Source organism: Rhipicephalus sanguineus, chromosome 1, assembly GCF_013339695.2.
Source record: "Rhipicephalus sanguineus isolate Rsan-2018 chromosome 1, BIME_Rsan_1.4, whole genome shotgun sequence".
In the NCBI taxonomy this organism is placed as follows: Eukaryota; Metazoa; Arthropoda; class Arachnida; order Ixodida; family Ixodidae; genus Rhipicephalus; species Rhipicephalus sanguineus.
This window is the reverse complement of record NC_051176.1, coordinates 90,329,208-90,354,197: the sequence shown is the minus strand read 5'-3', so window position 1 is coordinate 90,354,197 and position 24,990 is coordinate 90,329,208. Positions and strand designations below refer to the sequence as shown.

At 50.5% G+C, this 24,990-nt stretch overlaps 1 protein-coding gene across 3 annotated transcripts in view; it reads right to left on the bottom strand.

The window, feature by feature from the left end:
- Positions 1 to 24,990, bottom strand: part of LOC119407164 (hormone receptor 4-like) — a 220,269-nt gene that overhangs the window by 38,995 nt on the left and 156,284 nt on the right. Inside the window, exon 1 of one of the 3 annotated variants that reach the window (XM_049415036.1) lies at positions 9,716 to 10,479. The exons of the other annotated variants lie outside the window; for them this stretch is intronic. The gene's annotated coding sequence lies outside the window, so the exon portion shown is untranslated. Of the gene's footprint in view, positions 1 to 9,715; positions 10,480 to 24,990 lie in introns of those variants that run through there. 3 annotated transcript variants of the gene reach the window in all.

The window sequence follows — 24,990 nt, the reverse complement described above, 5'->3', positions numbered from 1 at the left end:
ACGATGCAGCTGTTCATATATAAAGCCTGACGGGGCAGTGATACCTATAGGAGTTTGTTTCGCATTGCGAAAAGTACGGTATCTATGTGGAAGTGCCGCCTAAAAAAAAAAAAAATGTGTCCGACTTTCGTTCGTAGCTGTTCGTGTTCGAGAAAAAATTGCGGCACCAATCCGTACGTTGCTTTAAAGCGAAAAGTGCGACGCGGCTAAGAAGCCGAACTAACGTTAAGCGGTTAAAGTGTGATACGACGTTGTAACAGAATGTTAAAGGTTGAGGACAAGAAAAGGTGGCCCGGATGTGTACAATGGGGCATCAGAAGGAGAAGCTAACTGTAAAACTTCATTGTATACGTTACATATCAAATGATACGTTATTCGGGTATCGGAGGGGTATAAGTTAGACTACAGAGGGCAGCAAACATAAAAAAAAAAAATGTATCGTCAAGCAGATGCTGTGCAAAACAAGAGTAGAGGAAGAACGCGCACGAACAAAACGATGGATGCGATACGCTGCGAGCGCTCTGTACGCACAGAACAGAGAAGTGCATGTCTCAACGCACATGTGCAACATAGAGAAGTGCATTTCATCAACTCGCGTTTCGAGCATTTCACCGATGTTGCACGTTAAAACTTCTTTCTTGAGCTGTTCCCTAAGTTGCCGCACACTTAATAAGTGACAGAGAGAGTGGCTCGGCTACAAATACCATAAATGACAGCTTTGATTGGTGTCCATTTGCTCGGTGGTGTGCTGAAAAGTTGCAAACCTCCACTACACCCTCCTCCTCCCTCTGGGTGATACGGACGGTGGACCAGCATTCAGACACATATTGCGATACCAGCGCACATCTGCGCACTTGTATAACCGTTGAGCCTCCCTTTGTGTCAATCTTTTTTTTTTTAGTTATGTCGTACTGCTTCCTTGTGTCACACTGCGCGAAAGGAGAGAAAAAAAAAAGCGAGGATGTGGCAGCCTTGGGGTGTGTCGCGCTTCACCGAGCAGCGGAGAAACGCGCCGAGAAAACGCAACAGGGTGGGAGAGTTAATCGGGCCAGATTGCGCGACAAGGCGTCGCCGTCCGAGCAGCCGCGAAAGGTGCGTCATCGAAACACCTCGTTTGCTGGCCCCGACAGGTGCTTGCGCGATTTGCCCGCGCCGCGATCTGGCTTGGCTTCCCGCGCCGCTGTCGCTCTCTACGCAAGATGCGCCTCGATTTGCCAAAACTGCGGCGTACACCTGTGAACTGCACGAGCATGTCGGGAGCGCGTGTACTCGCACAAACAAAAGAAGGGAGCTCGAAACGTTGACGTTCCGAGCTGCGCAAGACGGGTACACAGCCTTTGCTTACAGGAAGCGGCCGCCAGGGCGACCAACCACCACCAGGAAAGGCTTTAGTCCGGAAGGCACTGCTTGAACAGCCGCTTTTATCGATTCGCCCTCAAAGAGGAGGAAGTGGTGCATCGCGGCAGCACCAGGGTTCTCTCTCGCGGAGCAGCGGCGGCGGCGGCGGCCACATCGAGAACGTTTGGAGGTCAATGTCCGCTGGCGCGGTGGCTCGCCCGCGTTCCGCAAAGCGGCCCCGCTGCGTGTGACGCAAGGGAGAAGAGACTCCGCGTAGCGTCACTTCCGCGTTCGCTCCGCGCGTTGCTATTTTTCCACGGCTTCGAAGGAGAGGGCGAGGAGAGGGGCGCGGGGCTCTGCGCGCCTCGTAGCCGAGTTTTACGTGGAAGCTGCGCCGCGCTCTTGCTTTCAAGACACAACGTGCGCTCACTTCTTCTCCTCGCTTTTCCATTTGTGCGGGCATTCTTTCTTTTGCTTCTTCTTGCTAACCTATTACAAACTGCACACGCATGTACGCGCCGGAGGAGGCCTCGCCGAGGAGCGTCTCTTTCGTCAGCCGGCTGCGGCGGCCCGCAGGTGCTCGAGAGCGCATTGTCGAGGCGACTTGGAAGTTGCTACGACTCCTCGACGGCATTCTCTGTGTATGTACACACGATGCCGGTAAGGCCACAGGGGCATCGCAAACGCAATCTCGACGGGGTTTCGGCGCTGGGACAATAATAAAAGGGTCGCCGGCCAAAGTTACGATAACGCGTTCGGTGGAAGATAAGTTTGTAATTTCTCCAAAGGGGTCGGGGAGAAAGTGGCGGGTTTTGAACCCGCTTTGTTTCTTTCTCTTCCGGAAAACTCGAATACCCGAGGTGACGTGAAGAGCGCAGCATGCACTCGCGCGCGGCGGTGTCGGCTGAGTTGTCCGCGCGACGACGCAGTTATAGGCGCATGCACCGGCGTGCGTATACACTGCGTGTGTGGCAACTAAGGTTCATCGCCCGCAGCAGCGCCGTCGCTTATCCACGTAGCGTGCGATAAGCGTACGATAAGAGACTGCACACACCTTTTCGGCGCGAGACATGTTCCTCGCGGTCGCCCGTGGCCTCAGGGAAAGAGGGGGGGGGGGGGGTCTTAGTGCTGTGGCTTAGTCATTACAACGACTGTTGCATAGTTCGCAATTTCGCTTACATTCACTTTTTTTTTTCCTGATCGGCTGATATCAGAGCAGCACGATGTTTTGGGAAGAGTGTTGTATGCTGCACATATTCCGGAATCGGAAGAGTTCGGGGTATATCCCATTTTCTTTTTGATTGGCGAGATTGATACTTCGGCAGAAAATATCAGCTAGGGGCACTTGTTGCGCCTGTGTTGACACGATCCTTTGTCCAATGTATCCGAACGCTTTTTTTTTTTCAGTGAGCGCGAGAACCAAGCCTCGTCTCAGCGTCGTCGTCTGTGTATCAGGAGCAAATACGAGCTCTAAAGCGAGCAAATAACAAAGAGCAGCGCATCGGCGCCTCAAAAGCACTCTTCGAAAGTGTCCCCCTCCGCGATATCGTGTTGGGTCGATATGAGCACTGCTAACTGCTATAGCGGCGTCACGACGCACATTTATTATATAGGCTGCTTTAGAAACAGCGTATATCCAAGCGGCTTAGCGTGTCCGTGCAATAGCGCCAGTTGCACTGCGCATGCGCAGAGAGCGTCCTCTGTACGTTTTCCCTTAGCGTGCACTAACTTTGAACGCGATATTTCGAAGTCTCCCTCCTGCTAGGGAGTTTTGGCGTATTATGGAGGTTTTCTTTCTTTTTTTTTTTTGGAAATATGAGACTTCTCTGTTTATGGGAAGGTTTAGGCGTACAAAGGAATCCTAGTGGTGCACAGAATAGCGAAAGCGCCCCTTCTGTTTCCTCTGTCTTCTTTCTTCTGGTTCAGCGTCTATAGTTTATTCAAAGCGAAAGCTGAGGTTAGCGTTTCTGGCTCGCAAAGCCGCTGGGAAGAACGTTATTTCTAAGAGAAGCTTCCGAAATAGCGCACCCAGTCAGCTTAGCGTATATCTACAAGTTCCACTCGGATTCTTTTGTAGTCCCTTTTGGGTTATTTCGTACGCCCGCCCTAGTAACTCTTGTGTTTGCGTCTCCTGTTTCAAAATAGCGATATTGAAATAGGAGACGTGTAAGGATGTGACCGCGATGACAGGGGCGTCATCACACAGAGGGCGCTTGGCATCGCGCGAGTATATACACTATGGCGTGCGGATACCGCGCGCGCCAAAAGAGCTGTGCTAGGAGCAATGACCTCGCCTGCTGTGAAAACGCCGACGCAACCAACAACTCTTCTGCAGGTCCGTCGCCGCGGCGCTGTGCAACGCCGTTCACAATTTGTTGCGGGTGCCGAAAAGACGTGCCCCCCCCCCTCCCCTCCCATGGAAGCTGCTCCTTTGTCTTCACCCGCTCGACAGAGCGCCGCTGGCGTTTGTGTATCGGAAACAAACTGGTTGGGTGCTGAACGGTATAACCATAGGCAGTTCGGATGTACCTTCGCGGTGATTTCCGAACCCGAGTGCCCGGAATGAGTGAACACCCGATCATACATATTCAGCAAAACCCGAGAAAGAAACACGTTCCCCTAGCGCCTTCCGTTCGCCTACGCATAGCTTTGTAGTCTAATAATATGGGCGTAAATATCCTGCTAGGAGAGGTCAACACTAGAACACCGAAATTCTTACTTATAGAGAAAAGTGTATGTAAATATTACCGTTGTTGATAAGGAAGTATATTGGTACAGCCTGCCTGGGAGAGAATCTATCTTGATTGGCAATAATGAGTACCACCTGGAACTCCAAAAAGGCCATTACAGCCGCGTGTAATGGGATTGCTGCTTTGTATGTAGTACGCGCGTGATTATCGCGCTTTGGCGCGTATTACCGACAGCGACAATACCCGTGTGCTCTATCGTCGAGTAGGAGCGTATCTCTGGCCTTTTTCTTTAATTAAAAAATTTATATATAAAGACGGCCGAGAAGAGGTGAATGGGCGGTGAAATCTGGAATTTGGCTGTCTCCGAGCCCTCTTCTATAGCTTACTTGTGACGCAGGCACGCACACTTGTATACCCAACCGCGCCCGGAACTGCTTTCCGAAGCGAATATGCATGTTAACCATATTTATATATATATATATATAGCCGTGCGCGATATTGGCGCAGAAAGCAAGGAGAGCTTTGATATACTACAGTGTATACAACAACAGGGGCTCCGCAACAGGCCTCCTTCTCTCCGCTAGAGCAGGGTAGTGAACCAGACATGCATCACGCCTCATGCAAGCTCCCCGTCTTTCGTTGCCCTCTGTGCCCCTCGTAAGAGCATTGTATCTCTATTTCAGCGGCGTCACAGGGCACTATATATACGGCATCAAGGTGCGCGATGCACACATCGTGAGCGGGCTGAACGCTACAGCGCAGCGACATTTCTGGACCGAGTCTTGTACCCGTTCTCTAAGCGAACGAACATTTATACCGCTCGCTATTGGTGGCGGCTTGAGCGTACGTCCCCGTGTTCGTGACGTTTGAGCGAGCCTGGACGATCACTCGTGTGCGCCAGAAATGTTCGTTCGTTATCCGTTTGTAGAACACGTACAAGATCATTGCCTGGGGCGCGCGTTTCCCTTCACAAACATATATATATATATATATATATATATATATATATATATATATATATATATATATATATATATATATATATATATATATATATATATATATATATATATATATATATGTGTGTGTGTGTGTGTGTGTGTGTGTGTGTGTGTGTGTGTGTGTGTGTGTGTGGTGTGTGTGTGTGTGTGTGTGTGTGTGTGTGTGTGTGTGTGTGCGCGCCGCCAATCGCGCAAGCACTTCGACGAGACGTATTTGAACTGTAGTCAGGAGGATGCGCGCCGCTGGTTGCCAACAAGAGGTGGCGACGCTTTTCCTGCCGCGGAAAGTCGCTTGCTCCACCTGAATGACTCACTGTGTGTATACCCGGTACACACTTATCAGACAACGGAAGCGCGTGGCCTCTCGCCTCTCTCGGTGGTGACGCGGGCGCCTTGCGCGGCAGCCGTGGAAGGTGAAACAGCGAGTCCCGTGACAGATCTCGCTGTGTCCTGCGTGCGCTGCCGGCAAGCTCGTCGCATTCAGAGAAGAAATGATAGCACCGGAAAGAAACTACAGTTTATACTATACGATACGCGAAGAACCCATGCTCATTCATACGATCACGTTACGTCGCGATCGAACCTCAACTTGTCCGAGCAGTCCGCCTCCAGTGGTTACGGTTCTCGGCTGCTGACCCGAAAGTCGCGGGTTCCATTCCGGCCGCGGCGGTCGCGATTCGATGGAGGAGAAATGGTAGATGCCACTGTACTGTACGATATCAGTGCACGTTAAAGAACACCAGATGGTCGACATTTTTCGGAGCCCTCAACTACGGCGTGTCCCATAATCATAACGTGGTTTTGGCGCGTAAAAATTTCATGTATTATCATTAACGTGTCCGAGTAACGTATGTGATTCACTTGTGGCGACCCGTGCCAACGTCTGCCTGCCTTTTGTAAAATCAACCTTGCGCAGTCTCGGCCAACGGCAGAAATTTAAGTGTGTAGTAGTAAAGTGCGCACTTTAGCGATTTCGGTGATCACTGTATGTGCGCCCGCTGCTGTAGAGCGCACACTGTCAGTAAAGGATAGCATGCACGTCTTTAGAGGAAACATCGGCAATATAGCAAACGAAACTTTGCTCCTGAGATACAGTTTTTAAAGATGAAGAGGGGGAACATGCGACGACATTGTTATTATAACTTTTACGCTTTAAAGAAAGATAAAAGTCTTTCAACAGTAGATCTTCGTATGCTGTCACTTGTTGCGTCACTACGCAAACTTTCAGAGCAGTATTGGTCGTCGCCTTAGCGTATGCAACCATCTTTAATTAGGGCGTCGCCGTCGTTGCATTAATCGTTAAAGTAGCTGGAAAGGCCACTTGCAGTGATCTGCAAGATACGTCGAGTAAACGAGCTCTAGTTCGTTTAATTGATTATTATTTAACACGACTAAGGTTGCAATTTGTGCCCGTTGATTTGCCATTAGAATGCACAAAGTTGCGCGAACTGAGACGCGGAGAGAAGGAAGACACGACTAGACACACTCGAGCTTCGGATGTCTCATCGTGTCTTCCTTCTATCCGCGTTTCAGTTCGCGCAACTTTTGTGCATTCTTTTAATATGACTTCGCACTGGCTACCGGGGACGCAGTTACGTGCAAATTGTCCGAAACAATTTCAACCACTGCGAGTCATAGTGACGTACAACAAAAGCCTAATCACACAAGCACTTTTTCTATCTCTCTCCCTCTCTCCACACCCATCGACTTGTAACCTGGAGAATCGGACAGCAATCCTGCTGTTTACAATGAAACATATATTAACGAAAAAAGAGTTTGCAGAGTCGTGAGAAGTACACTACGAGCTTAGCGCGCCCACCGTATGGAAAGAGCGCAGCCGCGCGCGCGACAACTGCATTGGAAAACGTGAATCAATCAACAACGAAGAATCGCCTCGTATGTGGAAATAGGTGTATACCAGCACGCACTCCGACGCGGTTGCTTAGCCGCTAAGCTGTTCCGTTGCTAAGCCCGAGGACGCGACTTCGAGCCACGGCGGTCGCATTTCAATGGGGGCGAAATGAAAAAAAAAAAAAAAAAACGACCGTGTACTTATTAGATATAGGTGCAAGTTAACACGTACCCCAAGTGGTCAAAATTGATCCGCAGTTCCCTACAACGGCATGCATCGTAATAGTATCGCGGTTTTTGCATGTGAAATCACGAAATGTAATCTCTAACTTAAGTAGAATATATATTACCCCCAGCCCCCCCCCCCCCCCCCCCCCTTGCAGATTTCCCAAAGGTTTCCGTTGGTAAATTACGCTTGCCTGTGACAGACCACATTTGGCACTATGTCGATCGTTCCGACAGGCTGACATTATAGCTCTTGCGATGGCCTTTATACCGTAAGAACACGTTATTCTTCTCTTCTTTTGTGCACACGGGCTGAGCTCGACTGTAAGAACCTTCCGCTTGCGCGTGCAGATACAAGGGGTATAGGGCGGTTGCTCCACGTTAAAAAAAAAAAAAGAAACGGACCGCGAAATTAAAAAAGAAAACAATAATACGTATATATCTTCGGTGTTCGCGTGGCCGAGGAGTCGCTCGGCGTGCAATCGTCGTGCGGCGGCGAGGTGCAGTGGGCGGCGGGCATGCATGAAGCCGGTGCGCGCCCTTCCCTGGGCGGTTCCCCCTCTCGGGATCATTGTTCGCTCATAGGAAAAGGCCACCTAATTGTTTGCCCGTTCTAATTCCGTGTCGCTGCACTGTTACTGGAGCGGAGAGTGACACCGCAACTACGGCGGTGGGCGCGCGCTCATTCTGCCATTAGGCCTCCCACCCGGCGTCAAAACTCGCCCAGCGGGTCACCGGGCGCTGTCCTCCTCCTCGCTTTCGTGTTCACGCATTGTCTCTCGCATCCTCGTCGCCGCCGCACACTGGCAGGAATGCGTATTTCTTTCTCGGCGCTGCGGTTTCGGGCCTAGCGGCGCGAGACGAACGGCTTCAGTGCGGAGTTCCGTGGCAGAGCAGAACGTGCGACCCGTACAGCCAGCTTTCCAATATGTTATGGCGTCCGCAGGTTTTCCTAGTAATAACGCAGTCGTTTGGCATAGGCGCAGCCAGATGCTGTTAAATCCCCCCCCCCCCCCCGAATGTTTTCAGTTTGCATGTGTAAATGTCACTGGCGTAGATGTGGTTTTAGGGGTGCTCAACGCCCCCCCCCTGAAACTTTAACATTATATATATATATATATATATATATATATATATATATATATATATATATATATATATATATATATATATATATATATATATATATATATATGTATATATATATATATATATGTGTGTGTGTGTGTGTGTGTGTGTGTGTGTGTGTGTGTGTGTGTGTACACGCGGACTCACACAAACACACTCACGAACATTCATGAAGGTGGTCGAGACCCCCTTAAAAATAATTAAAAATTCTGGCTACGTCCCTTGTATATCACACGCACACACACATATAAACACAGGCACGGACATATATATTGGGACACACCCTATACCGCTAAAAAACAATAATAAAATGCGGGCTACGCCCCTGTCGCTTTGGATGCCTGCGTACCCAGGACCCCAATTTACACAAACACACACAATAGAAAACGTTATTACGCTAGAACTGTGTTCGTAGGTCTCCAACTAGCCCATCACGAAGTCGGGTGCATTAATCGGCCAATTGCAGGTAGCGCTTGCGAACAAATAGCTCTGAGAATTTGGTCCCAGTTTATATCTTCGTCCCCTGTTGACGAAGGCGCACACTGTACGGAGGCGGCACAACACATCGTTTAAAAAAAAATGTGCTGGCTTGTATGTACTGTTCGTTCCATCCCTTCGTGCTCATAGTCTTAGTGCATGATATCATGACTGAGGGTGGCCCCAACGGACTTGCTCTTCATTATTTCATTGTTTTTGTTTTGTCCATTGCTAGACGACCGTTATCGATGCATTTTGCATTCGAACCACACATTTAGTTCATGCACAAACATATGCGCTCATGTATACAAACAGTATATTCTTTCGACGAACTTTGCAACAGCCATTCCCGAAATTTTGTGAATGCGGGACCATGGAATACTTAGGCCTAATAATTTATTTACTCGGTTCTACCATGCAGCCTCCAGATAAGTGTACACATCTGTGCAAGGAAGTGGACGGTACATTTTCCTTCGATGCATTTTTCAAATCAGTGAGTAATTGTGCAGCGTAAGGGGGATTTTGATGGAGTAACAGATAAAAAAAAAGAAGTTAAAACATGTACTGTGGAGAATGAAGCGTCGCAACAAGGGCCGCATCCATTCCGATGCTCCAGGTATGCGTAAAGACGGGCACACTTGCAACTTGTGGCTCCGGCACATCACCTTCACTTGCCCATTACCGCGCCCATTAACGCGAACTGCTGAAAAGTTGTTCAGGAGTTCACGCTAAAGGACTCTGCTCTAGGGAACTTGCACTCCGTCTGACGCTCTACGGTTTACGAACGGAAGAGTAATATGCTTACACGCCAGAGACAAAGGATTTCAAAACAGGCAAAAAAGAAATTAAATAAAAGTGACGCTCAAGCTTTCCTGTACAGCGTTTGGAATAGTGGAAAACTTAAAGCGAACGGTTGCCAATGGAGTGCGCAGGTGCGCGTTAGGACGCGGTCCGGGGCTTGCGCACTGTGTGACCCGCATTCGTAGGCCTTATGGACGGTCTCACCTCCGTATGAGCTCCAGCTTTCCGCTCGGTTCGACTCTGGCCTTGGGTCGGCCCCGGGCTGGAAGGCGTCTCAGCGGCGCTCCTCCGCGGGCCCCGGGGCCTCCTTCATCCCGGCACGGCGACTCGGGGCTGCAGTGCGGCGTCGTCTCGTAGAATTGGCAGCAGCCAAGTCCGGGCCATGCCGTCCATTCACATCGGGCCCGGAGCGCGAAGCACCCTCTCGGCGCGCAAGCGTCCCGCTTCCTCGTCCAGGAACACCGGCATGGCCAGATCAGTGGGTCTCCAGAGCTCGCAGGGCTGACCAGCAGCGCGCAAAAGTCGCCGGCCCGGGTCCACAGGCTGTACTCGCTTTGAAGCGGCCGCACGCTCGCAGACTGGGTCTTTTCTGTGAGAGGTCGTTGAACCCAAGCCGCGGTCTCTGCGCGAGTTTGGCACAGCGAGCGCGGGGAGAGTGCGAGCACCGGCAACGAGGAGGAGGGGGGCTCGGGCGCCGGGGTCTGGCAACCGGGGGCCTGACGTCACGACGACGTCTTCAATGCCCAAACGGGGGGAGCCGTTGGGTCGGGGAGAGGGCTGCTCCTCCCTCGCCCCACGCTGGCTACAATAAGGCGCGCGCACTATAGGGGGTTATATAAAAGCTCCCTTCGGGGAATTCGAGCTCCGGCTTTCCTCCTCGCCGCCGCTCGAAGCTGGGTCGGCGGTTTGCTTCCGCGCGGGCTCCACTTCCGGGTTCGGACGAGGTGGCTGCGCCCGCAGTTGGGCGCGCGCTTCTCGGGGGCCATTTCTGCGCCGAACGGCTCAAGGTCGCGATGCTTGATCCACGGCTTCCTGCGAGTCTCTCATTCACGCTTTGCTGAGATCGTTGATCCAGAGACACAGAGAGACTCGAATGAAGGGCGCGTACCTACCAAAGGAAGTCGTCCGTCATGCAGAGAGGCCCCCGCGCGTTTCGCGGAAAGCGCACAGGTGGGGCGCTCCGCAGCTGCCCGCGAGGAGCACGGGTCACGGACGCCCCGCGCACTTTGCTTTCGAGTGGCCATAACTTAGCCCGCCGTGCAGCCGTTTTAGGAGCAGCTCACAGCTGGAGCGGTGGCAACGACCTTTTCGAGCCAGATAGCGTATCGGGAGGGGCCCCCACGGATAGCGACCTTTTTGTGTGCCCGCGCTCACACCCTTCGCAGGTTAGGCGGACGCCCAACAGGTCCGGGCATTCGCGAGGCTGAACGAAGCTGGAAACTCGGTCAGGTTCGCTCGACCAGGCAAGTGTCCGAAAGGGAATCGCCATCTTGCCGGTTCTGCTTATGTCTCCCGGCTGGGTGATAACTTTCACGACAAGCGGCGCATATTATAGGCGTGCAAGGGGGCGCGCGTGAAAAAAAAAAAAAAAATATGTTGAGGAGCAATATTGTGGGAGTTCGCAAGCCCTTGTCGGTGATTCGTGAGAGCGCCGGCCCGGCGAATGTAGGTCGCTGTAGGATGATCAGCAAGCTCTCTAAGAGCTATGTCGAGTGCACAGGTGTTTGAGATAACGGAAAAGCCCATCCTCTCAGGGGCAGTCGTGGTTCACCTTCGGGCGCAGGCAGGCAGGCTTGAAAACGTCTTTTCCCTTTCCGTCCGGCTATTTATTTTCAAAGGCGCCTGGCTCCTATGGTGTCTTGTCGGTGCATTAACTGCAAATTATGGACGTGGCTGGACGTCCGCAGGATTAATAAATAGCCAATTAACTACCTGCATTATCTGTCACTGTGAAATATGCAGCTCGGACGACGCGCCACGCTAGTTTGTACAGAAGTATGAATATTATGCACCAAGGTGCGCGCGTTCCCACGCGCTGGTCAGTTTCTGGTCTCTGTATGCAAGTGGACTTGTCTGATAGATTTGCGGCCCCTTGGGTCCCAACCTAGCCCCTCGTCAAGCCTGACTCCGTCATTCTCACTTCCATTTGTTTTCAATAAAGTTTACCCCCGCCCACCGTGCCGGCATTTCCGAAATTGGTCGGCGTATTGATCACTTTCGTATACGCAATGCCTTGTGCATAATAAGCTGTTTGTCGTAGACGCGTAGGCATATAGGCTTCAATGCATGCGTGTTAACGCTACAATTAATCGGAATTTTGTCTTTATGTTTGCCATTATATAATATTTAGTTGCCACTCAGGTCATTTAGAGCGAGCAGTAAACGCGATTGGAATGGACCTGTATGTGTATTCGAAGGGCGGACTAGAAAAAAAGGCCATTCGTTGAAGGAACTGCGTTTAGGAGTTCGCGAACCTCACTTCATGATAACCATAAGCAAAGATAAAAATAAAACGCGCATGATATATGATCAGTGAAAAAATAAATTTGCCGGAAAAGTCCGGAGAGTAATAGATTGGACATCGTGCAATAAATCTTGTAGAAAGGCGAATACAGTGAATGGCCCGAATTTCCCTCTTGCAAAATCGTTCAACCTCGCAATCGAATTTCACGGGACTAAGTTCTATCTAGCACGTCGTTTCCAAGCAGCTAATTAGTCAAGTAATAAAATGAAAGCAACCTATAGCAACTCCCATCGCTGGCAGGCAAAATCTCTGTAATGTCGGGGTAGTTCGCCTCGGTGATCGCCAAGAAGAACTGACAGGGCACCTTCTGCATTCGGCTGAGACGATTCGAAGGCGAAAGTCTTCTTCTCTTTCCTCTCAGTCGATGTATTCACCCTTCCCCGCCCCCCTCCGAAAGCCTGCTGCACCTAAAGCTGTATTCACACGACGGACGCGATCGCGGACGAATCAGTCACGTGACATTTGACGTGATTCGGATCTCTCCGCAGCCAACATTCACACGACAGGGGAGAATTCACGCTACAAGCGAGGATTTCGGCATTGCTCCCCGAGGATCCCAACTGTGATTTGGGCCTCCGTCGTCGCGCGGACCGAAGCGGGAACGCGTGAATGGCTGACGTATGGTGACGTAGTACGCAATCTGCAGGGTCGAATCACGATTTGGTCAGTCGGGTGAATGCAGCTTAACGTTTTTTTTTTTTTGCACTGCCACCAGGATCGGAGGCATTGCGAGCCTTCTGCACGTCACCTGGTTTTGCACTGCTTCCGTGATCGGCACGCCTTTGACCAAGCAACGATGTCATGCGATGGCATCACGTTATGTGACGTCATGGTGACGTCACAAATTTTGGCTGTGGCTATATGTGACTTCATAATGATATCGTCTGGTGGCGTCATCGCGCGATGATGCTTTCTTGCATCACTAGCGTTGACGCCGACGGTCAATTTTCGCGTTTGATGAGGCATCTAAGGCTTCCGCCTTAAGAAGTTCGTTTAGTGTGGAGCATCCCATCGGAGCGTCGCTGCACTGAACCGTCCGTTTCATAAAGTGCACGAAGGCGCTGCTGCAACCCGAAAAGATAAAAAAAATGAGTTTGTGCTTTGATGGTTCCTAGCTTAGGTGAATGGAAATGGGAACGTTTCGGAGGCAGAAGCGAGCGGACAGCGTCCGCACAAGATAACGCCCGACAGTCCCGAAGGCCGTAAGCTAGTTTCGCCTTGGGGCTCCTTTTCACTTAACGAGGGTGGCAAGGCACGCGCGAACGAATGCTCTATTAACGCCAGCAAGGATCATTCAGTCTGAGAACTGGTCAAGGACCCCCAATCAAAGAATAAAATACTGCCCTTGGTAGCCCTATATACAACGCGCATTCCACTGGGAATGCACTACATATCTACCACCGCCACAACTATATCTGAAAACAAAAGTCAGCCTATCGAGAAGATCGGCCTTACTGGCCATGTATAATTCATTCGGCAATCATGCGACCTACAGCCATCCAAAAGAGGAGAAGCGGGAAGAAAACTTGGTTGGTGTTATGAGCAATGCTGAATCACGATTGTAGCGGAATGTCAAATTACTCTTCAACAATATCCTTGCCAGTCTTGCCAAATACAAACTCCACTTATTGCTTCCTGAAGGCCCAGTGACAGTGTGATACATCGTTTGATGGCCACGCTTTCTGCAGTGACGTCATTGGGGCATAGAGAGAGAGAGAAAAAAAGGGGAGGGAACGGGGTATCTGTGAATGTCAAAGTCCGAACCAAATTTATATAATCTCCGTTAAAACAATGCATCTAACTATTCTTCTTCAGAGTTCTTAGCGCAGAGCCTTTTGACAGAGTGAAGCGAAAAATGTATGTGAAAAGTTTCTTCGCTAAACACCCTAAGAAGGACGTCGTACACTAACAAGTGAGGCCCTTGCAGATATAGTTAACAGCTCGCCGAAGAAGCACCTCTTAAATCCTACGTGAAGTCCGTCCCATAAGCTATGTAGATTGTAAGAAAAACTCGGCCCGATAATATCTGCACGTCTCGCGATAAGAAAAGAAAAAAAGAAACGTGTTTGCTACTGTTTTTGTTTTCACATACGACGGGGCTGAGCGACCGCCTTTGAATGCGCGGTGATTGCTTTTACGAGTGCGCACGCATCGCTTGCTAGCCTTACCCTTTCCCTTCTTACAATTTCCTCTTCCGGCTTCCCTGCCTCCCACTGCGTAGGGTAGCAAGCCGGAGGTGACCTGGTCAACCTCCTGCCGCCTGTGGCTTGGAGTGTCTTTCACGAACAGCTCTGCTTACCGAATCGGAATGGCAGACAGTGCTGCATGTGCTCACTGTGGCAGCGAGAAAACCATTGCGCACGTGCTGTGTCATTGTCCTCACTACAGCTCCCAGAGACAACAGCTCTCAGCAACGCTAGCACGCCTCGATGACCAGCCGCTTTCTGAACAATCAATTTTGGAGTGCCGGAACGTTCTAGCTTCCAAGCAGAAAGCGACAGAGGCGCTGCTGAAGTTTCTCCGCTCAACCGACCTCGCTAAACGACTATGATGCTCCCGTGCTTGAGTGTGTGTGTGTGTGTGTGTGTGTGTGTGTGTGTGTGTGTGTGTGTGTGTGTGTGTGTGTGTGTGTGTGTGTGTGTGTGTGTGTGTGTGTGTGTGTGTGTGTGTGTGTGTGTGTGTGTGTGTGTGTGTGTGTGTGTGTGTGTGTGTGTGTGTGTGTGTGTGTGGTGTGTGTGTGTGTGTGTGTGTGTGTTTTCCTTTATTTTTTTTACTCTTTCTTTTTTCTTCCTTACCTTTCTATCCCCCCTTACCCCTTCCCCAGGACAGGGTAGCAAACCGAAAAACTTTCTTCTAGTTAACCTCCCTGCCTTTCCCTTAACCTTTTCTCTCTCTCTGCCTACCTTGCCTTCTCTCTGTGTTGGGTAAGTTCCCAAAGCCTTGGGCTTTTACGCACTTCACTCGGGCTGATATTGGCATTCCATTTTCAACCTGTTAAATGCGAGGGTCACAAAATATGTTCTAGAATTATTTTTCGCCATTTGTGAGACTCAGCTCGCGTACGCATAGTAAATTGATTTTTCGTAGTCTTGTCGAGGGTATGTTGAATTATGTTGGCACGAGAAGTGATAAACTTACCGAAAGAGAATCTGTAATTATGGTGGCTGACGATTATAGCTTTTCCATGACAATTGGCGTATATAATCCGGAAGATGATAAAAAAAAAAAAGACCATGAAACAGCGGGAGAGAAGATGCATACACTATACGGCCTTGTCGAGGACTAACTGCCGAAATATACAGCGTCATTCCTCCATTCACTTCGATCGGGTGGCCAAACATTTCGACGCCCAGCAGCGAAGAATTATTAATAGAGCGAGAGAGAGAGATGCTGACGTCTTAAAGAAACTCCTCACTCCGTATCACTCGTAGTTATCTACGTATAATCCCTGCAGGGCAGTTTTCAACCGCAGCTACAAGGAGAGTGGATTGGAGCGTCGCCCTTCGACACATGCGCCCACTAGAGTTACTGTATATGCTACCTTTATGTAGCTTAGTTGCGCGTATAGGTCCGGCTAGCAACCACAGCTATGCGGCGAAGCCGCACTCAGGTTTGGCAGGTGACATGCTTAAGCGTGTCGCCGACCAGCGATGAACTTTATTGGCTACAAGTATATAGTGTTAATCCAGTTCGCTGCAGCGGCGGCGTATAGGGGAACAAAATAATTGGCCTGAGCATCAGCTTCTCCGCAATGCACGGTTGCTAGCGGCGTTTGGAAAACAGACGCGCAACTCTGCTACTTAAAGGCAGCATATACAGTGACTCTGGTGCCCACTGTTCTTCAACGAAACTTCGCGGCAATCCGATTGAAGATAGAGGCTCCTTCGCTAGAGAGACGGCGTTGCGGCTCCTGTGCATAGTCTATGCATACAAGCTTTGCACGTGTACGCTGAGAACGATCGTTTGAGCCTGCACGAGTAAAAAGCGTTTCCCGGGGTCGGGGTGGTCGAGTCAACACCCGACGGCGGAGGCGGCCGCGGTCCCGGACCCGTTCAGAGCCGTCGCGTGCTCTTACGCACGCCGGCTCGGCGGGCAGGTCTGGCGCGCGGCCGCTTGCGAGGTCTCCGCGCACGTACTACGCTCTCGACCTCACGCGCTTATCAAGGTGAAAGCGAAAGGCTTCTCGCTCGCGTCGCTTTCAGCGCCATTTCAGCAGCCGGTGGCCATTCACTTATCGCCCGACCGGCATTAGCACGGCGGCCTTTCGGAGCCGCGATAGCACACTCTCGAGTGTTTCTCTTTCGGCGCCTTTATTATTTTGTTCTGTATCGCGAAAGAGAAGGGGGTGGAGGGGGACTATGCTCTATTTTCCACACGCTTTGTGCATATACGGCGATTTCCGTAGCTGATCGACGTCTCGGGAATACGCGCGGGCGACAACTTCTTCCGCCAGGAAGCAGGAAAAGATGGCCGCGGAATGCGGAGCGAGGAAGCGTGCCGCTTACAAGTTTACTTCTTGTCCTTTCGTTACCAAACCTTTGCGGCCAATCTGCCTTTCAAGCAGAACTTGCACGGCGTGAACAAATAAATGCGAGCGGCTCTCTCCCTCTCTCAATATGCCTTCTGCATCGAAGGATGGCGTATCACGGCCACATAGAAAAGCCAGTTTCGGGTAGAAAACGTCACGGTTGTTTGATGTGCACTAGCCTCGCTAGGAAGCAGAGGATAAAGTGGTAAGCATAAGAAATAAAAACAGTTAGCACACTACAACAGCAGCGACATCGTATGTTACGTCATCAGCAGAGCGGAGGCCTCCCCAACACGTATACACCGTGTTAGCGATTTGGCTCGGCGCGTGAGACTACACCAACGCATCCGCGTGCAGCCGAGAAGCATACACAAATTACCGGAATTGCTCTGTAGTCGCTCCCATGTGGCTATGCTGTCCACGGATTGCCACTGTACTCGGCGTGGGACGCAATACCGACGTGCGCTCCGTGCCGAATATTGCGTCCCGACCTGCGTCTCGCATAAACCACCAGCAAAGGACGAATGGAGGCGGTGATGACGATGTCGCTACAGGCGGGTTTAGCCTGGCAGAGCTCGCCGGGAATGGCTCCAACGCAGCATATTTCACAGCGTGTCACTTAATTCATCAGTACCTCACTGAGAAGTCGGAAGAATGCGAGGCATTTGTTTGCTCACGATCCGCGTTCCTTTTTGGGAAAGGAATCTGATCAACGCGCTCGTGGGGAAACGCTATTTTTCTCATGATGTCCGCTGCAAGCCTCCTCCTTTGAGGATATAATTTCCCGCAGGGCCACCTGAAGTGCTGTACGTCACCTATATCTAAGTGCACGATGAAGAAGTGGCGTCCCTGAATGACCTTGAAGGAGTGTAGAAAGAACGGTGTCCTGCTTTGTAATAAATGTATGGAATAGCGTATGCCGCGCGGAAGGCAGCCGAAGAAAAATTAAGTTATGAGGTATTGCATGCCAAGACCACGATATAATTCTGAGGAGCGCCGTAGCGGGGAACTCTGGGTTAATTTTGATCACCTGCGGTTCCTTGACATGCACCTGTAATTAAGTACACATTTTTTTTCTGTTGCTTTTCTTTATTCTGCCGTCGTCGAAAATGCAGCAGCTATAAGCGGGATTCTAATCCGCGTCCTATAAATGCCTAGGCAGACGAAAGCCGAGCTGTTAGTACAGAATGATGGACATTCGGCTAAGTTGTTACGCGGAAAACCAGCGCGCGCTCTTGTTAAGCGTCTAACGGCTTTATTAAGTTGCTGAGTGATTCGATTATACGGTAACCGAGTGTCAGTGCGGATAGAATGCATTAATGCATTTTAAAAATATAAATCGACCTCTTAATCGGTCGGGCTTTTGCCAAAAGCAAAATCATCATGTATGTGTGCAAAGTAAGCGACTCCAGCTTTTTCATGAGAAACCCTACCCCCCTCATTTTCTTTCTTTCTTTCTTTCTTTCTTTTCGCTAAGCTCTGCAGACTTGGGGCCGTGACTTCCAAACTAAACGTCGCACCGAGGCTCTCAAAGGCGAACACCGGGACATACAAACAGGGCGCAACCACCTTCACTCTGACGCGTACATATATAGGCATCATAATGGGACGTCGCAGTTATAGCTGCCCCGATCAGGCCAAAGTCGAGCCGCGGGCACGTGCACTGGAGCGGCCGTGGCAGCCATTTCAGCGCGCACCACAAGGCATAAGTGAAAATGTGACGTCAGGGGTCGGGGTGGCATGCACTGATGCGGCGTCATCCTGGATTTCAGTGCTTTCTTGTGGTTCTCGAAACGCGCTTCACTAGTGTTTTCTGTCATCCGTGACGGCACTATACGGTAAAGTATGTCACATTACTGTCAATTTTCTCAAAACTTTCTGCAATTTTACGTGCCAAAAAAAAAAAAAAGTGTTAAAAATCCTTGAACGCGGGGTGTCGTGGAGCCGAAGTTTCGACAAGTGGTCTTATCTTCTTCGAGGATTTTTTAAAAGTCTCTTGAATGACACTCCGTGTTCAAGGATTTTTAACATCTCTTAAAGCTTCCTTCTTCCCCTGAATTTCTGCCTAAAAAAAGAAAAAGGAGCACGATCTGCGTACAGGGTGAAAATGTTGACTACCTAAGGCTCTTGAACGTGCACTCGTTCCCATCGGGCAAACTGCACACCCAGGTACGTGCGTAAATACATGAACATCCCTCGTTCTCAGCAGTGCAGCTCCATAGCTGTACCGAGATACCGCGGTGGGTGGTTCCGCATGCGTCTGACTTCATTATCCAAAATGAATACTTCAAGTTATCGCTTGCGAGGTAATATTGAGACTCGCATATCAAAGGCAATGTATTATGTAACAGCGTACCAGGGTTCTCGGGAGGTTAATGCGTGCGGGACAGGGTTCGTAATAGAAACTCGGGAAAAGTCCCCACCTTCGTGTGGCGTCGAAATGCGTCGGGTCCGCGCAGTTGCTTCGAGATCTGTTTTCGTCATGTTACAAGGGACGCTGGTGAAGGCGAGTCGGGATTTCGGAAGCCATCACGGACAGCGCGAGATAAGAAGAGGCCCCTGCCCCGACAGTAATTTCGAGACAAAGCTCGCGTGTTGAGTGCTCTGAAGTGGAGGGGGGGGGGGGTGGACTTAGCGCAGTCCCTTCCGCGAAACAGGGTTCGTTAACACCGGTCGCACGGCGATGGAAAAGAATAAGCTTTCGGCGTTGTGTTGGCTTGAACGAGCGAGAATTATGCGGGGCGTGTCAAGAGTATGAAGACTGGGACTCAAGAAAATGCTAAGTGAATCGCGTGCTTTGAACGGACGGCAGCGCGTTACACACACACACACACACACACACACACACACACACACACACACACACACACACACACACACACACACACACACACACACACACGCACGCACGCACGCACGCACGCACACACACACACACACACACACACACACACACACACACACACACACACACACACACACACACCACACACACACACAAAATTGTAACAGCAAGCTCTCCCAGACTTTGTTCACTGTGGCTGATGCTACGGGAATTCAGCTGCTGCTGGCTGGCAGAATAGAGCAGTAGTAATTGTTTGGGCTTTACCACCATATGATTATGAGAGACGCCGTAGTGGTGGGCTCCGGAAATTTCGACCGCATATGGTTCTTTAACGTGCACCTAACTCTAAGTACGCACGGGCCTCTAGCATTTTGCCTCCATCTAAATGCGGCCGCTGCGTCCGGGATTTGATCCCGCGACCTTCGGGTCAGTTGCAGAGTAGATCATCGCAGGACAGAGCACATACATCTGTATTCTACCCATATATTGATGCGCCGCCGATCGGCTCTGGGGCCGTTTTCCGAGAAGATCACTTCTGGTGATATCGCATTTAGCGAGCGCTGATTGGCTGGCTGAGGAAAAAAAAAGGCAAGTAGTAGCTTCAGTCATTGGGCACGCGAGATCATGCGTCACACAAAGGGACACCGTATATATCTGACAGGGATTGTCTTAGCATACGGCCCCTGTTCTCCACGGTAGTACGCGATGAAACAACCAAGTGTTCACATATGTAAGTATAGGCGTTAAATGTGCCTTCCAGCGCGTCATTCCTTTATCAAAGCGAATGGCTGTCTTTCGCACAACACTCCGTTCTCGTGGTCGGATGAGTTTGCGAGCTCCGCTAGCCCGCATATATTTCCTCTCCTGCCGCGCTCTAAAATTATAGATTTCGGCTTTTGCAGGAAAGATAACAGCTCCTGCAGATCCGCTAACAGTTGTAGAGCCATCCGTGTATCATAGGACTACGTCGACTGCTGTGGCACTACGCAGTGCACTTCGAAGAATTGAACTAAAGTCAACACAGAAACGGGGCATATTTACAGACTCGAAGTCAGCCCTGCAGTGTCTGTCATCAGCTTTACGTCGTGGTGCACAAGGCCAACTAGTATTAGAAATAAGAAAAGCTTATGAGCAATTAAAAGACAAAGGGCATGACATCTTTTCGGTGGCTTCCAGGCCAATGTGGGATCGACGGCAACGAACATGCCAATAATTTTGCAAAGAATGCTCATGAAGGTGGTGTGCAGGAAGCCATTCCACTATTACGAACCTATGCAGCATCAAAGATTCGCTCGCTCGCACGTGATCTAACGCATTTAATGTGGAGTACGTCCGGTTTTCTGCATACACGCCTTCACCGTCTGGATCCATCACTTCAAATTCCATCCGGACTATCCCGATTCGAAACAACAGTCATCTGCCGCCTGTGGCTTCGAGTGTCTTTCACCAACAGCATTTGCTTACCGAATCGGAATGGCAGACAGTGCTGCCTGTGCTCACTGTGGCAGTGAAGAAATCATTGAGCACGCCCTGTGTCATTGTCCTCACTACAGCTCCCAAAGACAACAGCTCTCAGCCACTCTAGCACGCCTCGATGACCAGCCGCTTTCTGAACAACCAATTTTGGAGTGCCGGAACGTTCTAGCTTCCAGCCAGAAAGCGACGAAGGCGCTGCTGAAGTTTTTCCGCTCAACCGACCTTGCTAAACCACTATGATGCTCCCGTGCTTGAGTGTGTGTGCGTTTTAAATGCGAAGCATTCCTTATTTTTTCTTTATTTTTTTTACTCTTTTTTTTCCTTCCTTACCTATCTATTGCCCCTTACCCCTTCCCCGGTGCAGGGTAGCAAACCAAGAAAGCTTCTGGTTAACCTCCCTGACTTTCACTTAACCTTTCTCTGTCTCTCTCCTGCCAAAACCATCTTTCTGACTCACGGTTTCTTGTGTGGGATCTCTTAGAGCGCAGCTCTTGGGCACCCGTTCCTACGTTGAGCGGCGTTGCCGTTGGCGTCGGCGTAACCGATAGAGTGAACGAGGACGAAAGAGAGCGAGCGCGGAGTCGGCCGATATCGCGAGCCACTGGCTTCTAACCTCTCTTTCATCCTCCGTCACGCGCGCTGGCCCCTCGGTCGGAGCTCGTGCGCATGCAGGGCTGTCACGTGCACTGCGGCTGGCTTCGCTTGTCGTAACGGGGCTGTCGGCGTTTCGCTTCGTTCGCGACGCCTTCAATGCACAGAGTGGTGTGCGTAGCACTCGAGCGCTGGCAGTTTCTGTGGCAATATGTAACGAATGTTATATTGCTACAAATGCGGATAGCCAAAACTTCAAACACAATTGTCTTTGCCCCAACATGAAGCTGCGCTCAGAATTCGCATTAGGCAGCATCGTAATCGTCGGTGAATTTTCTTGTGACGTCCGAAGGTTGATAGATGCTGTGGTCGGTGCATGTTGGCGTACTGTTGCGCACGCCTCATGTCGTGGTTCTGACACGTAAAATCCCGTAAAATCCCGTACTTTATTTTTACCTATGTTACGTTTTATGCCCTCGCCTTTTGCTCGCGCTTTTGGGTTGTTATTATGTAAGCGTTAACATCTGATAAGTGATAATACGAATGATTGATGTTCTCTTTCTCTGACACTTTATTGCCGCGTGCACTCTATACGCACTGGATGTATGAACGAAGAGACTATCGAAGGCTATTACCATTCTTCGCGTCATTCACTGCCTTGTCCGTATGTATAGAAACGGGCGAATTAAATGACCTGTATAACGGGCACGTTTTCTTTTCTATATACCACAGAAAACTGTGTACTACATGTGGGGAACAGAGCGGGCGGGGCGGCCGCTCTGTTCCCCGCATATACGGCACGTCAAATGGTATACTTCCGCCGATCGCGACGCGGCTCGTGGGTCATGTGTGTCATATAGTCCGTCACGTGTGCCGGGTTGTGGCGGGAAGAGCGCTCGCAAGAGTGCAGTTCCCATGAGCGTCGAGGTGAAGAGACAATGAGCCCGGGGAGGTCAGCCCAGCTGCGGGACAGCGGAATGGGGTCGTAAATCTGAATCCGGGCCTCGGGCCTCGGTGTCACGAGCTGGTGCCTCGCTCGTCACGCTTCGCGGTGGCCCAGGTATTGTCCATGCGGCGCACGCGGGACCCGCAGACTCTGCGCCAGAGGCTCGCGCCCGAGCGCGTGGCTCTCCGTCCGTGTGCGCAACCAGCTATACAGGAGCGCGTTGCCAAAGGCGGGTTCGGGCGGAACAGGGTTCACTGGTGCAGGGCCGCAAGTCGTCCTCAGCACGACACGCATTCATGATTTCTTTCGCTCTATCATTTCTCGCAAAGTGCATGCCTGGTTGATTGGCTGTGTGTGTGCGTGTGCGCGTCGTCCTTCGCAGATGTGTTTCGACGGCGGCCGGAGATCTGCATTCCACGGCGCATGCCTCGTTTACAGCACTCGGGCCACGTTGAGATGCGGGCCGGGACATGCCGCTCGCGGACGCCGAATGATATGCTATAACGCTGCGCGGTGGACACGTGAGATGCGTGAAATATAGCTACGGAGAATGATCCCAATCTGGCCTTGCCTTTTGGTCGCTCCTTGGAGCGACCTTGCGGTGCGTCGAGCTCCGAATTTCGTTGTTAGAGAGAAAGAGAGAGAGAGAACGTTCTGTACGATATCACTGCTCGCAATGCAACGATCACGAGTAGTATATCTAACAGCAGGTTTCGAATTTTTTCCTTCATCTGACGCGCTTTTGAGTCTGTAAATCGTTGCAGCCAAAGTTCAAGCTCTCCGAGCTTTGTTGAACAATGGGAATTCGAAGCTGAATGCTTTCGTCTATATAGTTCTAAGCTCGAACGCCTATCACGCTGCCCTCCTGCTTCGATCCTCTCAGTATAAGTCTTAACCTTCAGCGCAGATTCACGCATGCAATAAATGGATTATTGCGTATGTGTGTATGTGTGTGCGTGTGTGTTTGTGTCGCAATCAGAAAGATCCAAAGAAAGTATCAACCAACAAGAAATCAGTTATACTTGAGGCGTTCCAGTATAATTGTCGTCCTACTATCCGTCCCTGTTTTTCAGCGAAAGCTGTTATGACTTGTGAGATCACAACAACAGCCGTTTTTGGTGCCGTAGTTGTCTGCCGCCGCCGGTGTCCATAACCGCTATCGCGCAAAATGAGAAAGAAATAAAATTACAAACAGATATCCAGGATCGGTTGGGATTTGAACATGTGCCCTCTACGTGGCAGTCGAGTATTCTAGCGCAGAGCTAGCCACGCCGGTGCTTGAAACTCCTTCGCAAAAAGATCCTATTAAGGCATCATGTCGGGCCAGAAATCGCGTGAACATATGGAATATAGCGTGGTAGGAGAGTAAAATAACAACCAGGCGTCACACAATGCGAATTGCGCAACTACCGTGTGGTTTAGAGCTTCCCACCCACTACAAAGTGCTCAGCTATAATTCTTCATCGGCATCAGTCACAGCATCAACAAAGTGCACATAATGTCTTACAGATGTGTAACGGCTACCTCGCTTCTCCGCAGAATGACGAATAATGGCATAGTGGGTGCTTCCATACTTCACGAAATTTATGATTTATGGCGTAGTGAATACCCTGCAAGTACTTGTATTAGTTACCCCAAGAGAGTTTACAATAGAAAAGCCACTCTTCCAGCTTTCGCTGTGATTGTGCTGCGTGTTCCGCGCAGGCCTGGCGTTTTCTATTTCGCCATGGCGCATCGTGGTATAAGGCATAGCTGCATTAATTCACCAACCACATGCAATACTCTCTCTCTATCTTTCTCTCTTCAACAGTCGGCATTACGAACAGCTTGAACTGCTACAGATGGCTTAAAAGGCTTCTTATAGGCATGTATATAGCGCAGCGAAAGAAACACACACACACACACACACACACACACACACACACACACACACACACACACACACACACACACACACACACACACACACACACACACACACACACACACACACACACACACACACACACAAACGCGCGCGCGCGCGTAAAATAAGGAAACACTGATAGGAACGCGACACAGGCGCTTTGAGGGCTTCGTTAGCACTGCTGTATGCAGCTGTGCCTGTGCTTATTCATGCCTTGCACTGTAGGCCATTCTCGTATATCGCAGTAAGGAAGGAGGTACAGAACACTCCGCGGCCTGGAGCGTTGCGTGCAACGAAGGCGTTTTTGCCCTTGCGTGACTTGAAATCTCCCGCCGCGGCAGCGTGCGTACGTACTGCATGTGCGCTCGCTCGATGCCTTGTGCAGTGCCTTCGTCCTTGATCCCAGCACGGGGTATCTGTCCATTAACACCTCCAACCATTTCCCTATTTCGCCTCCCTTGTTGAAGTAGTGCTGGAGTCGCAAGCGTCTGTCGGACCCTGCAGAGTGTTTTCTCCGAGCAACAAGGCGGCTGAGAGAAGGACGATTGCTCGCAAACTGTCCGCTGTCTCTATCTGTCCGCCGCTTTATCAATAACGCGAGACCAATCGGCCCAAGCACACGTGCTAAAGCTACCTAGTGTGCCGTGATTGCAGCCTTCCCGG